The sequence below is a fragment of the Chlorocebus sabaeus genome, chromosome 12 (genome assembly GCF_047675955.1).
Source record: "Chlorocebus sabaeus isolate Y175 chromosome 12, mChlSab1.0.hap1, whole genome shotgun sequence".
NCBI classification, from domain to species: Eukaryota; Metazoa; Chordata; class Mammalia; order Primates; family Cercopithecidae; genus Chlorocebus; species Chlorocebus sabaeus.
Window position 1 is genome coordinate 6,058,056 of NC_132915.1, and position 11,825 is coordinate 6,069,880.

The 11,825-nt window shown below is 40.6% G+C and overlaps 1 long non-coding RNA gene across 1 annotated transcript; it reads right to left on the reverse strand.

The window, feature by feature from the left end:
- Nucleotides 1-558: 558 nt before the first annotated feature.
- Nucleotides 559-6,585, reverse strand: LOC140713031 (uncharacterized). The gene is made up of 3 exons (XR_012094914.1): nucleotides 6,450-6,585; nucleotides 3,959-4,043; nucleotides 559-1,133 (listed from the first exon to the last, which is right to left on the reverse strand). It is a non-coding gene; the product is annotated as an uncharacterized lncRNA (long non-coding RNA).
- Between the last annotated feature and the right edge of the window lie 5,240 nt (nucleotides 6,586-11,825).

Here is an 11,825-nt window from a genome sequence, read left to right on the forward strand (position 1 = left end):
AGATCAGGATTTCTCAGTCCTCTCATTATTGACAGTTTGGGCTGGAGAATTATTTGACTTCTCGGTTTGGGGCGCCTCTGCCTACCTGCCCAACTGTGGTAACCAAACTCGTCTCCAGACCTTGCCCGTGACCCTCACTGGCCAAAATCGTTCACAGTGGAGAGCCACTGCCCCAAACAAGGCTTAAATTACCAGCAAGGCCGATATGACACCAAAACCAATCTCCATTATTACACCAAAACCAATCTCCATTTTCTTAGATCAATGGTTCTCAAACTACAGCCTGCACGGAATCCCCTAAGGAGCTTGTGAAGTAGCAGACACCTGAGCCCTCCCCTGGAGTTTCTAGTTTCTGTGTCTAACCCATTCTGATGTAGATGCTACTGATGCAAGGATCTCACTTTGAGAACCACTGCCCCAGACAATGACTACATTCCCCATGCCCACGTTTCTCTAGATAAAGCTTCCACTTCCCTAGGACTGCCTTATCCTAACTGAGGCTTACAACAGACTCGAGGTGTTCATGTTACTATTTTTATTATTAAGGTAAAACCAGGACATTTTCGTAGAAAAAATTCAAAAGCAACAGAACGAGGTATTATATGCATAGAAATACCTCAGCATAACAGATGGTGAGGAACAAAGGCATTGTCAGTCTTTGGGCATGAGGAAGGGCAGGGTGGAGGCAGGGCACAGGCAGGGCTGCTGGCTCCAGTCCCAGGTCTTCTTTGAAGATGGAAAAGGAAAACAACCGAAGGCACCAGCTTAAACAAACACTTCAGTAATTTTCATGTTTGAAATTAGAAGAGCTTCTGTTGCACTTTGGGAATTGCTACTTTATTGTAAATTATGGGCCGGGAGCGATGGCCCACGCCTGTAATCCCAGCACTTTGGGAGGCCGAGGTGAGTGGATCACCTGAGGTAGGGAGTTCGAGACCAGCCTGGCCAACATGGTGAAACCCTGTCTCTACTAAAACATACAGATATTAGCCGGTCGCGGTCACGGGCACCTGTAGTCCCAGCTACTTGTGAGGCTGAGTAACGAGAATCGCTTGAACCCAGGAGGCGGACGTAGCAGTGAGCTGAGATTGCACCACTGGACTCCTGTCTGGGCAACAAGAGCGAGACTCCATCTCAAAAAAAAAAAAAAAGAAAAAAGAAAATTATGACTCTAGATATGAATAAACAAATAGCGTGCTACTGCAATCAACTTTGACAAAGACAAAATTGCACTGGTGACTTTTTCAACAGTAGCTTATGGAAGACATCTGATTACAAACTTGGTAAATGGCTAAGAATATTCATTCCTCAATGGATTTTTAAAAATTATCTTAGTTTTTAGTAAAAATCATGTTGTCTTTAACAGCCACGGACACCAAAGAAGTTCTTCCCCATTATTTTTTCATATAATTATGGCTCGTTTAAAAGAATTTCTACTATTTCAAAGTGTTTTTATTTATAACTCAAAAGAAGATTAGCCTATTTTTCTGCCTAGTCAGTTGTAGTATACCACCCTCTACTAATGGCTTGTTGACTCAAGGTTATCTTAAAGGATTCCAGACCCAGGGTCAGGAAGGAACCAAGCCCTGTGCATACTCAGTGCTATTCATGTGTTCACAGAATGATTACGGGACATATATTGCATGTGAGCATTTGTTCTACATTTGCATCACGTGGAGGCTTACATAGCCAGTTAATATTCCAGGCCAGGTGTGGTGGCTCATGCCTGTAATCCCAGTACATTGGGAGGTAGAGGCAGGTGGATGACCTGAGGTCAGGAATTTGAGACCAGCCTGGCCAACATGGTGAAACCCCGTCTCTACTAAAAATACAAAATTAGCCAGGTGTGACACCACATGCTTGTAATCCCAGCTACTTGGGAGGCTGAGGCAGGAGAATCGCTTGAACCCAGGAGGCAGAGATTGCAGTGAGGCGAGATCATGCTACTGCACTCCAGCCTGGGTGACAGAGCAAGATTCCATCTCAAAGAAAAAAAAAAAATTTAATTATTCCACATTCACAGAGAAATGAATCAACGTATTACACTTAAATTCATAGTCACTACCATAAAAGGAGAAGACAGCTCAGTGCAAGGAACAGGTGCTTCTGCCTGAGTTTCAGAGATTTCTCTTTTTCTTCTAAATTACAACAGTTATCATGTGGCCTGCGAGTTGTCCTCTGGCCCCCGAGTGAAGGGACGGTGGTCACAGACCCTTGGACAGAGTCCCTGTCCCTTTGGGAATCAGGCTGATGCCACACCGCCTGCTCTGGACTCACCAGGCCATTTGCTTTTGGTGATACTAGCTCATCTTCATTTATATAAATTTTAAAACAAAACGGCAATGTTCTTTAAATTGTTAAATGCCTCCCATCTGTTAATCTCGTTGTTTGTGAACTGCACAAAAATCAGACTGCTGTGGTTTTTAAAAGTTAAAGTGAATTGTTATGGAAAATTTAGCAAGAACATAAACACAGCATTAATAGGTGGTTTAATGTTCAACCTAAGGAATACTTAAAAATAAATCTATTGCTGCTTGTACCTACAAAATGACCTCATTCCACTGGAAGGAGAAAGCAATTGCCTTGGGGCTTCCACTTTGATTTGCCCTCACATTTCTAGGCTAACTTTTTTCTCCTACCAGATTTTTGTAGCTTAAGTGTATTAGAGCATTCAGTTATGCTGCAGGGTAATTAAGCATAAAGGGCAAGGCTTTTTACAAGTGAAAACAGCTGTCATTCTTTTAAGGCAGCAAAGCGTTTCTGAGACCTAACGCAGGAAAGGAAGGCGAGCAGGGGCATTAAGGCTGAAGCGTCCTCGCCCCACACCGCCCCCTGCTGGAGGGAAGGCTGAGTCTCCCCTGGCCCCTCTCCTGATTCTGGAGGAAGGCGCGACTCTTTTCTGGATCCCGGAATCTGGGGCCCACTCTGTTTCAGGTCTTAATTTCTAGACCTAAACAAAACCGTCAACCAGAACCCTCAAAACCATCTTAGACTCCAAAACGAAAGACAGCTTATTACAGGGTTGCATTCTTTCCCCCAAAAGGGTGTTAAAGTCTTAACCCCCAGCACCTGTGAATGTGACCTTAATTGGAAACAGGTCGTTGCAGGTGATCGAGGTAAGATGAGGTCGTTAGGGTGGGCCCCAACCCACCATGATTGTGTCCTTATAAAAAGGAAAAATGTGGGGGCACACACAGAGAACACCATGTGAAGAATGCAGAGATCGGGGGACGCTTCTGCAAGCCAGGGCAGGCCAGAGAAGGCTGCAACCACAGAGGCTGGCAGGGCCTGAGCCGGTCCTCCCTCACAGCCTCGGGAGAAGCAGCTCTGCTCTGACACCTGGATCTCGGATTTCTGGCCTCCAGAGCTGTGAGACCACGCATTTCTGTTGTTTAAACCACCCAGTCTGTGGCCTTTTGTTACAGTAGCCCTATGACATCAATGCTAGATATTCTATCCTATAAATAAACCAGAAAAAAAAAAAAAGAGAGAAAAGAAATGAGTTTATTGTGGCTTTTTCCCACTCCAGATCTACTAGAGTCTGAACCGTCAGTGGGAGAAATTGGAGCAGGGCGTGGCACGGGCCCGGGCAGGCTCCCTGTGCGCTGTAGCCTGGGGCACTGCTAGACCCAGGTGCTGCTGGGAGAGGAATGAGCGTTGTAAATGGTGAGCGGTGGTTACAGAAGCCTCTGTCCTTCCACGCCGAGAGAAGTCCCACTGAAAAATGACTGCAGTGTGCCACAGGTAAATGCTTTTATCTATACAACTCTGCTAGCTGCAGGAGAACCACATATGCCCTGAGTGCATCGGGGACTTTGGGTAAAGAGGACAGATATTAAGGCCAGACACTCCTGGGTTGAAATCTTGCGTCTCCACGTGCTGGCTCTGTGACCTTGGATGGTCAGCTAGAAAAACGGTTTCTTAGAACTGGTTCTACTACGAAGAAGTTGTTTCTTACTTGCCATTTTATTATTGAAATATATCGGTCTGATTTTCTCCAAATGTAAAATACTGAGGGATCCTTCACTATTCAAGGGTCCAGCCTAAAATAACAAAAAACAAGACTACCGTTTCAACAAATACTTTAAAAGTTTGTTACAATATTTGCTAATATACAATGCTTTATTAAGAGTTCTATTTAAAACACATCCTTCAAATAGTGTAGCCTTAAAAAAAAAGAAAAATATCAATGTAGTGGAAATACAATCTTATATTGAGTCTTGGGTGTGCTGGTGAACACCTGTAGTCCCAGTTTCTCAGAGGGCCAAGGTGGGAGGATTGCTTGAGCCCGAGAGTTTGAGACCAGTCTGGGCAGTGTATCAAGACCCCCTCTCAAAGAAACTCAACCATTTATATTGATGAAATTTAAAACATAAATATCATGGGTTTAAAAATCTGAAATTACTGACCTCAATAAAAAGCCATCTAGTTTTTTAAATGGCTTTTAAAAAGCCATTAGTAACTAAAAGGTTCTTCTGAAATAACTCATCTCCTTTTTGAATTCATTGTATCAAGCAATAAATGTGACTGGCTCACATTAAGAATGCTGGGAAAAGCCGGCCAGGTGCGGTGGCTCACGCCTGTAATCCCAGTACTTTGGGAGGCCTAGGTGGGCGGATCACCTGAGATCAGGAGTTTGAGACCAGCCTGGCCAACATGATGAAACCATCTCTACTAAAAATACAAAAAATTAGCTAGGCGTGGTGACAGGTGCCTGTAATCCCAGCTACTCAGGAGGCTGAGGCGGGAGAATTGCTTGAACCTGGGAAGCAGAGGTTGCAGTGAGTCGAGATCATGCCACTGCATTCCAGCCTGGGCAACAAGAGGGAAACTCTGTCTTTAAAAAAAAAAAAAAAAGGAACGCTGGAAAAGCAGAAATGTAATGTTTTATGTGGTGGGACAGCCCTTCCAAAAGTGTCCCACTGCTGATACTGATGAAGGCAGAAAAAAATCTCACTTATTTTAACTCTTCCTTTAAAAATTCCTTTTTGGTGGCTCATGCTATGCATACTCTACATATCCTGGCCGTTAACTGCTCTTAAATCTTCGATGGTCAGTGCGCAGTGAAAATGCAGTGGACATGTTTGATGTGAACTCCGTGGAGTGGACCCAGACCGTCCCCTTCAACAAGATAATTTGACCTTAAAATTATGTGATTCCATCTACCTACCTATCTTAGGCAGATTTTCCTAGTTTTACTTTCACTGTGTGTGTATTAATGTCTGTATAATTCTATCACCTGTGTGAGTTCCCATATCCACCACCACAGTCAAAATACTGAATGGTTCCAGGACCATGGGGGAGTCCCTCCCGAGCCCTTTTATAGCCCCCTGCCTCTCCTTCCTACCTCCCCCTGCTTTCCTAACTCCTAATCAGTAACTTCTATTTCTAAAACTTTATCATTTCAAAAAGGTCTAACAAATGGAGTAATATAGTATTCATGATTCTTTTTTTTTTTTTTTGGAGACGCAGTCTCGCTCTATAGCCCAGGCTGGAGTACAGTGGTGCCATCTTGGCTCACTCCTGGGTTCATGCCATTCTCCTGCCTCAGCCTCCCGAGTAGCTGGGACTACAGGCACCCACCACCACGCCTGGCTAAATTTTTTATATTTTTAGTAGTGACAGGATTATACCATGTTAGCCAGGATGGTCTCGATCTCCTGACCTCATGATCCACCCGCCTTGGCCTCCCAAAGTGCTAGGATTACAGGCATGAGCCACCGTGCCCGGCCCACGATTAATTTTATCTGCTAAGCCCAAATTAATTTTTCTAAAAAAAAAAAAACTTTGGGTTAGAAACCCAGGAGAATTCCATTACAATATTCTTATTATCATACAGGAACCACATCAAAAAAAAATTTGGAATATATACACAGTTCAAATAAATACAGACAAAAACAAGTGATGCCCGTGAGTCAGATGATACAGTATCTTCAGTTCGTATGATCAAAGTCTGACAAAAATGTGTTCTAACACCCTCATCTAACACCAACTTTATCGAGTAATTTCATCACATTTCAAAATCTGTGTCTCCTAGACCAGTTCAGCTCACAACAAAAGAGAATAGTATAGAGTTAGAAAAGTATGTGAAATTAATGAACAAAGCAGTGAAACCTTCCACCTGGAAACATTTTTGAAACTTTCTACCTTGTTAATAATAGCTCATTCTGGTTTCTAAATATTCAACCTCCTAGCGTGAATATGTCTCCCATCAAAACAACCACAGAATAAACACAACATCTTTTTTCAACATCCCTCTTCCTATGCTCACGTCTCCCATCTCTCTCCTTTGTCTTACAACCAAATTCTTGACATTGTTATTGATATTCTTTGCCCTATACTTCCCACCCTTATTCACACCTCCATCCAGGGCAATCTTACACCTTAATCCCTCCATTAAAGCTGCTCTCATACAAGTTATCAGCCATCAATTGTGAAAACCATCTGACCCATTTCAGTCTCTGTCTTCTTGGCTGCCCAGTGACACTTGACCCTTCTTTCTTCAGCTCCCATGGTGCAGCCCCCTCAATTTTCCCCACTTCCCTGAATTCTTCTTCCCTGTTGTCTGTGCTCATCTTCCTCTGGTCAAAGGCTCCTTCCCTTCTCACTCTGCTTACTCAGCGGGTCCGAGGAGTCAGGCTGACATCACCAAAAATGAGTCATCGATTTTTAGCATGACAAGTGGGATGGCTAGAGATTGTGTGCCACGCACAGTACTGTTCATGAAGTGTTCCTATGATCAGGCCTTAGCGCTCCTTTCCCATTATAGAAAATTCAGGGCATAGAAGAAGTGAAGAAGCACCATGAGGGAGCACAAAGAGAGGTGCAGATTGTGGGATATTGTGAAGGACAACAAATCAGTGGCAGGGAAGACTGCTCAGGATGACAGGACCTTTGTGAGAGAGTGGTGTGCGGGGTGGACCTTGTTGGGATTCTGATTCCAACAAACAGACCGCAAAAAGAGACATACTTGTGACAATCAAGTATATATGACTGTGGACTATGTATGGGATGCTCATCAGAATCACCGTGCGGGATGACCAGCAGAATCACCGCGCGGGGGACGGCCAGCAGAATCACTGCGTGTGGGATGATCATCAGAATCACTGAGCATATCTTCAGGAGCGATCACAGCAATGTGATTATGGGAGAAAGTGTTCCTACTTTTAGTGATACATGTTAAAGTGTGTAGAGATGGAACAACATGATGCCAGGGATTTGACTTAAAATATTCCAACAACACAACAGCAAAGAAAATACTTCAATGATCACATCTCTTCCTCCATACCCGCCTAGACCTGCTCCACCTTGTGTTTCACAATCTCAGTATCCATCAGTGGCCTCCACTCCTTTGCTCAAGTTGGAAATTTGAGAATCACTGCTCATTCTCTTGTATCTCAACTTCCACTTCCAACCAAGTGTGAAGTTTTTGCAATTCTATTCCTCATATCCTCTCCTCTCCATCCTAACAGCTTCTATCATACATAATTTTAATCCACAATTTCTTCCATTACCCCCTAACTGGTCTCTTAGCCTCCAGTAAGTAGTAATTGAATTCCCTTACTGCTAGTGGTGTTGAGCATCCATTGGTGTGCTTATTTGCCATGTGTATCTTCTTCGTTGAGGGACCTGTTCAAATACTCTGTCCATTTTTAAAATTTAGGTTGAGGCCAGGAGCAGTGGCTCACACCTGTAATTTCACCACTTTGGGAGGCCAAGGTAGGTGGACCACCTGAGGTCAGGAGTTCAAGACCAGACTGGCCAACATGGTGAAACTCTGTCTACAAAAATACAAAATTAGCCGGGCATGATGGCGGGTGCCTGTAATCCCAGCTACTTGAGGAGACTGAGGGGGGAGAATCACTTGAACCTGAGAAGCAGACATTACAGTGAGCCAAGATCGTGCCATTGCGCACCAGCCTGGGTGGCAGAGCGAGACTCCATCTCAAAAAAAAAAAGCAAAGTAAAATTTGGGTTGTTTATTTTCTTATTATTGAGTTTTTAAAATTCTTCATACATTCTGGATACAAGTTTTTTTGTCATATTTGATTTGCAAATATTTTTCCCAAATCTGGCTTCTATTTCCTTCTCTGAGTAAATTTCAAAGAATAGAAGTTTTAAATTTTATCTTTTTTTTTTTTTTTTAAGACAGAGTCTCACTGTGTCACCAGGCTGGAGTGCAGTGGCGCGATCTTGGCTCACTGCAACCTCCGCCTCCCGGTTTCAAGCGATTCTCCTGCCTCAGCCTCCCGAGTAGCTGGGACTACAGGTGTGCACCAGCACGCCCAGCTAATTTTTGTATTTTTAGTAGAAACAGGGTTTCACCATGTTGGCCAGGATGATCTCAATCTCTTGACCTCGTGATCCAGCTGCTTCTGCCTACCAAAGTGTGGGGATTACAGGCATGAGTCCCCATGCCTGGCCCCAAAATTTCATCAATTTTTAAAAATTTTATGCATTGTGCTTTGGTGTTGTATCCAAGAATTGTTTGCCTTATCCAAGATCAGCAAGATTTTCTTTTTGTTTACTTTTAGGCACTTCATAATTTCAGGTTTACATTTAGTTCTATGACCTATTTTGAATTAACTCTTATATATGCTAAGAAGTATAGACCAAAGTTGATTTTTTTTGCGTGTGGTTATCTGAGGTTCTAGCACCATTTGTTGACAGCTTTTGCAGTTTGTTGGAAATACTGTATATATTAAAGTAACAGAATAGAGGATCCTGCAATATATATCAGCAAATGTATAGAAATAGATAGAGACAGATATACACAATATATTTTTATATATGTATATACAGTTCTGAATTTCATATATATTATAGTTTTATTGTTGAAATCAGGTAGAGTTAATTCTTCAAATTTGTTCCTTTTTCAGTTATTTTGGCTCTTCTAGATCATTTGCATTTTCTTATGAATTTCAGAATCAGCTTGTCAAGCTAGAATTTTGACTAGGATTGTGTTGAAACTATCAATCAATTTGGGGAACACATATGTTTTAAATATTGGTTTCTAATGCATGAACACAGTATATCTCTCCATTTATTTGGGTTTTCTTTAATTTTTCTCAGTATTCCACAGTTTTCAGTGTACAGGTCATGCACATCTTTTGTCAGGTTTATTCCTAAGAGTTTAATATATTTTGATGCTATTTTAAATGGCATTGCTTTTAAAATTCCGATTTCTGGTTATTTGTTGCTAGTATAAAGAAATGCAGTTGGTTTTTGTATATTGTTCATGTATCCTGCAACCTTGCTAAACTCATTTATTACTTCTAATAGCTTTTTTGTGTTTTATATTGAATTTTCTAAGTAGATGTTCATTTCGTCTATGTGTAGTTTTGCTTTTTTTTTTTTTTTTTTTCTATTTTGGATGTGTTCTGTTTCAGCTTCTTGTCTGGCTAGGATTTCCAGTACATTGTTAAGTAAGCGTGCTGAGAGCAAATATCCTGTCTTGTTCCTGATAAGACAAAGGAGAAAGCATTAAGTCTTTCGCTACTAATAATGATATTAACTGTAGGATTTTTCACAGATGGCTTTTATCAGGATGAGGAGGCTCCCTTCTAAATGTTCTAGATGTAATATATGACTTCATCAAATGTGTTACTGCATCTATTGACATGATCATATGATTTTCTTTTTTCATTTATTAATATGGTGCAATACATTGACTGATTTGAGGATGTTCAACCAACCAACCATTCTGAGATACATTATATTTGCCCATGGTACAATATAATTTTTTTTTGAGACTGAGTCTCGCTTTGTCACCCAGGCTGGAGTGCAGTGGCGTGATCTTGGCTCACTGCAACCCCTGCCTCCCGGGTTCAAGCGATTCTCCTGCCTCTGCCTCCCAAGTAGCTGGGATTACAGGCGCCCACCACCACGCCCGGCTAATTTTTTGTATTTTTATTAGAGACAGGGTTTCACGTGCTAGCCAGGATGGTCTCAATCTCCTGACCTTGTGATCTGCCTGCCTCGGCCTCCCAAAGTACTGGGATTACAGGCGTGAGCCACCGCGCCCGGCCAGTACAATATAATTTTTATGTATTATTGGAACTGATTTGCTAACATTTTGTAAAGAACTTTTACATCTAAATTCAAAGAGAATATTTGTTTACAGTTTTTTTAAAATAAAATCTTAGTCTAGCTTTGCTAAGTTGGTAACTGGTTCCTGCTCTTCAATTTTCTGAAAGAGTTTATGTAGAATTGGTAATTTTTCTTCCTTAGAGGTTTGAACAGAAAACCTCAAAGAAGTAATTTGGGGTTAGAGTTTTCTTTGTGGGCTGAGCATTTAATTAAAATTCAATTATTTTAATAAATATAGAGTTACTCAATTATCTAATTCTTCTTGAGTGAGCTATAGCAATTTGTATCTTTCAAAAAATTTGTCATTTCATCTCAATTATAAAATGTATTGGGTAACATTGTACACAGTATTCCCTTACTCCATTTTTAATTTTTACAAAATCTGTGCTGATATAATTTCTTTTATACCTGATATTAGGAATTTATCTCTTTTTTGTTTGGATGATGAGCCTGCTGGAGGTTTATAAATATTTGGTTTCATGGATTTTTCTCTATTTTTTTCTTTCATTGATTTTCACTCTGATCCTTAGTATTTCCAAAACTGTTTTATTTTGTGTTTAATTTGCTCTTCTTTTTCTAATTATTAAGGCAGAAACTGGGGTAGTTAATTGATCTAAAACTGTCCTCTTTTCTAATAATACATTTAATCCCATAATTTTACCTAGAAATATTGCCTTATCAGAATCTCACACATTTTGAAATACTGTTTTCACTCTCACTTAGCTGAAAATGTATTCTAATTTCTCTTTTGAAATCTTCTTTAGCCCTTGCAATATGCATACATGTGTAATTTATCATTCTAATACTTGATGTTTTTCCAGAAAAGTTTTTATTATTAGCTTCTAATTTATTTCCAGTGTGGTCCGAGAGCATACTTCATACGACCTAAATCACTCCAAATACTTTGAGCCTTGCTTTCTGGTGCAGAATATGTTCCATCTTCTGTTTGCTTGAAAGGAGTTTATATTATGTGATTGTCAGGTGGACTGATTTATAACGTCAATCAAATCAAATCAAGTTGTTCGATAGTTTGGTTTGTTTAAGTCTGCTTTATCTACACTGATTTTTTTCTACTTGTTCTACCAGTTATTGAGAGTGAGTATTGTAATCCCCAGTTATAATTGTGGAATTTTCCATTCCTCTTTTGAGTTCTATCAGTGTTTGTTTCATTTGTGTGGAAGCTTGTTATTCTTAGAATTATTATGTTCTCCTGAGAAACCAACCCTGTTCTCCCTGTAAAATAACATTCTTCACCCTGATAATATTCTTTTATCTGATGTCTACATTATCTGACATGAATATAGCCACTCTAGCTTTCATTTGATTCATGATAAATCTTTTTCAATCTTTTAATGTGTTTGTATCTTTATATTTAAAATGTCTTTCTTACAGGCAGCATGTACTTGCGTCTTGATTTTTTTCATCAAAGCTGACAATCTCTACCTTTTAATTGGGATGCTTAGAAGATTTAACAAGATTTTTGAAATGTTAGGTTACACCCGTCATCTTGTTATTCATCTTTTACTCAATCCACCTGTTCTTTGCTCCCCTTTCCTCTTCGATGCCCTCTTTTGGTTTCTTCTTGTTGTTACTCCATCTCAGCTTCTTTGTTGGCTTATATGATGATAACAGAACTTTTTGTTCTGTTATTTTAGTGGTTGCTTTACAACTGTAAGTTATTGCAGCCTGCTTTCATGTGTTATTATCTTATTTCATGTGTGGTAAGAACCTTCCAG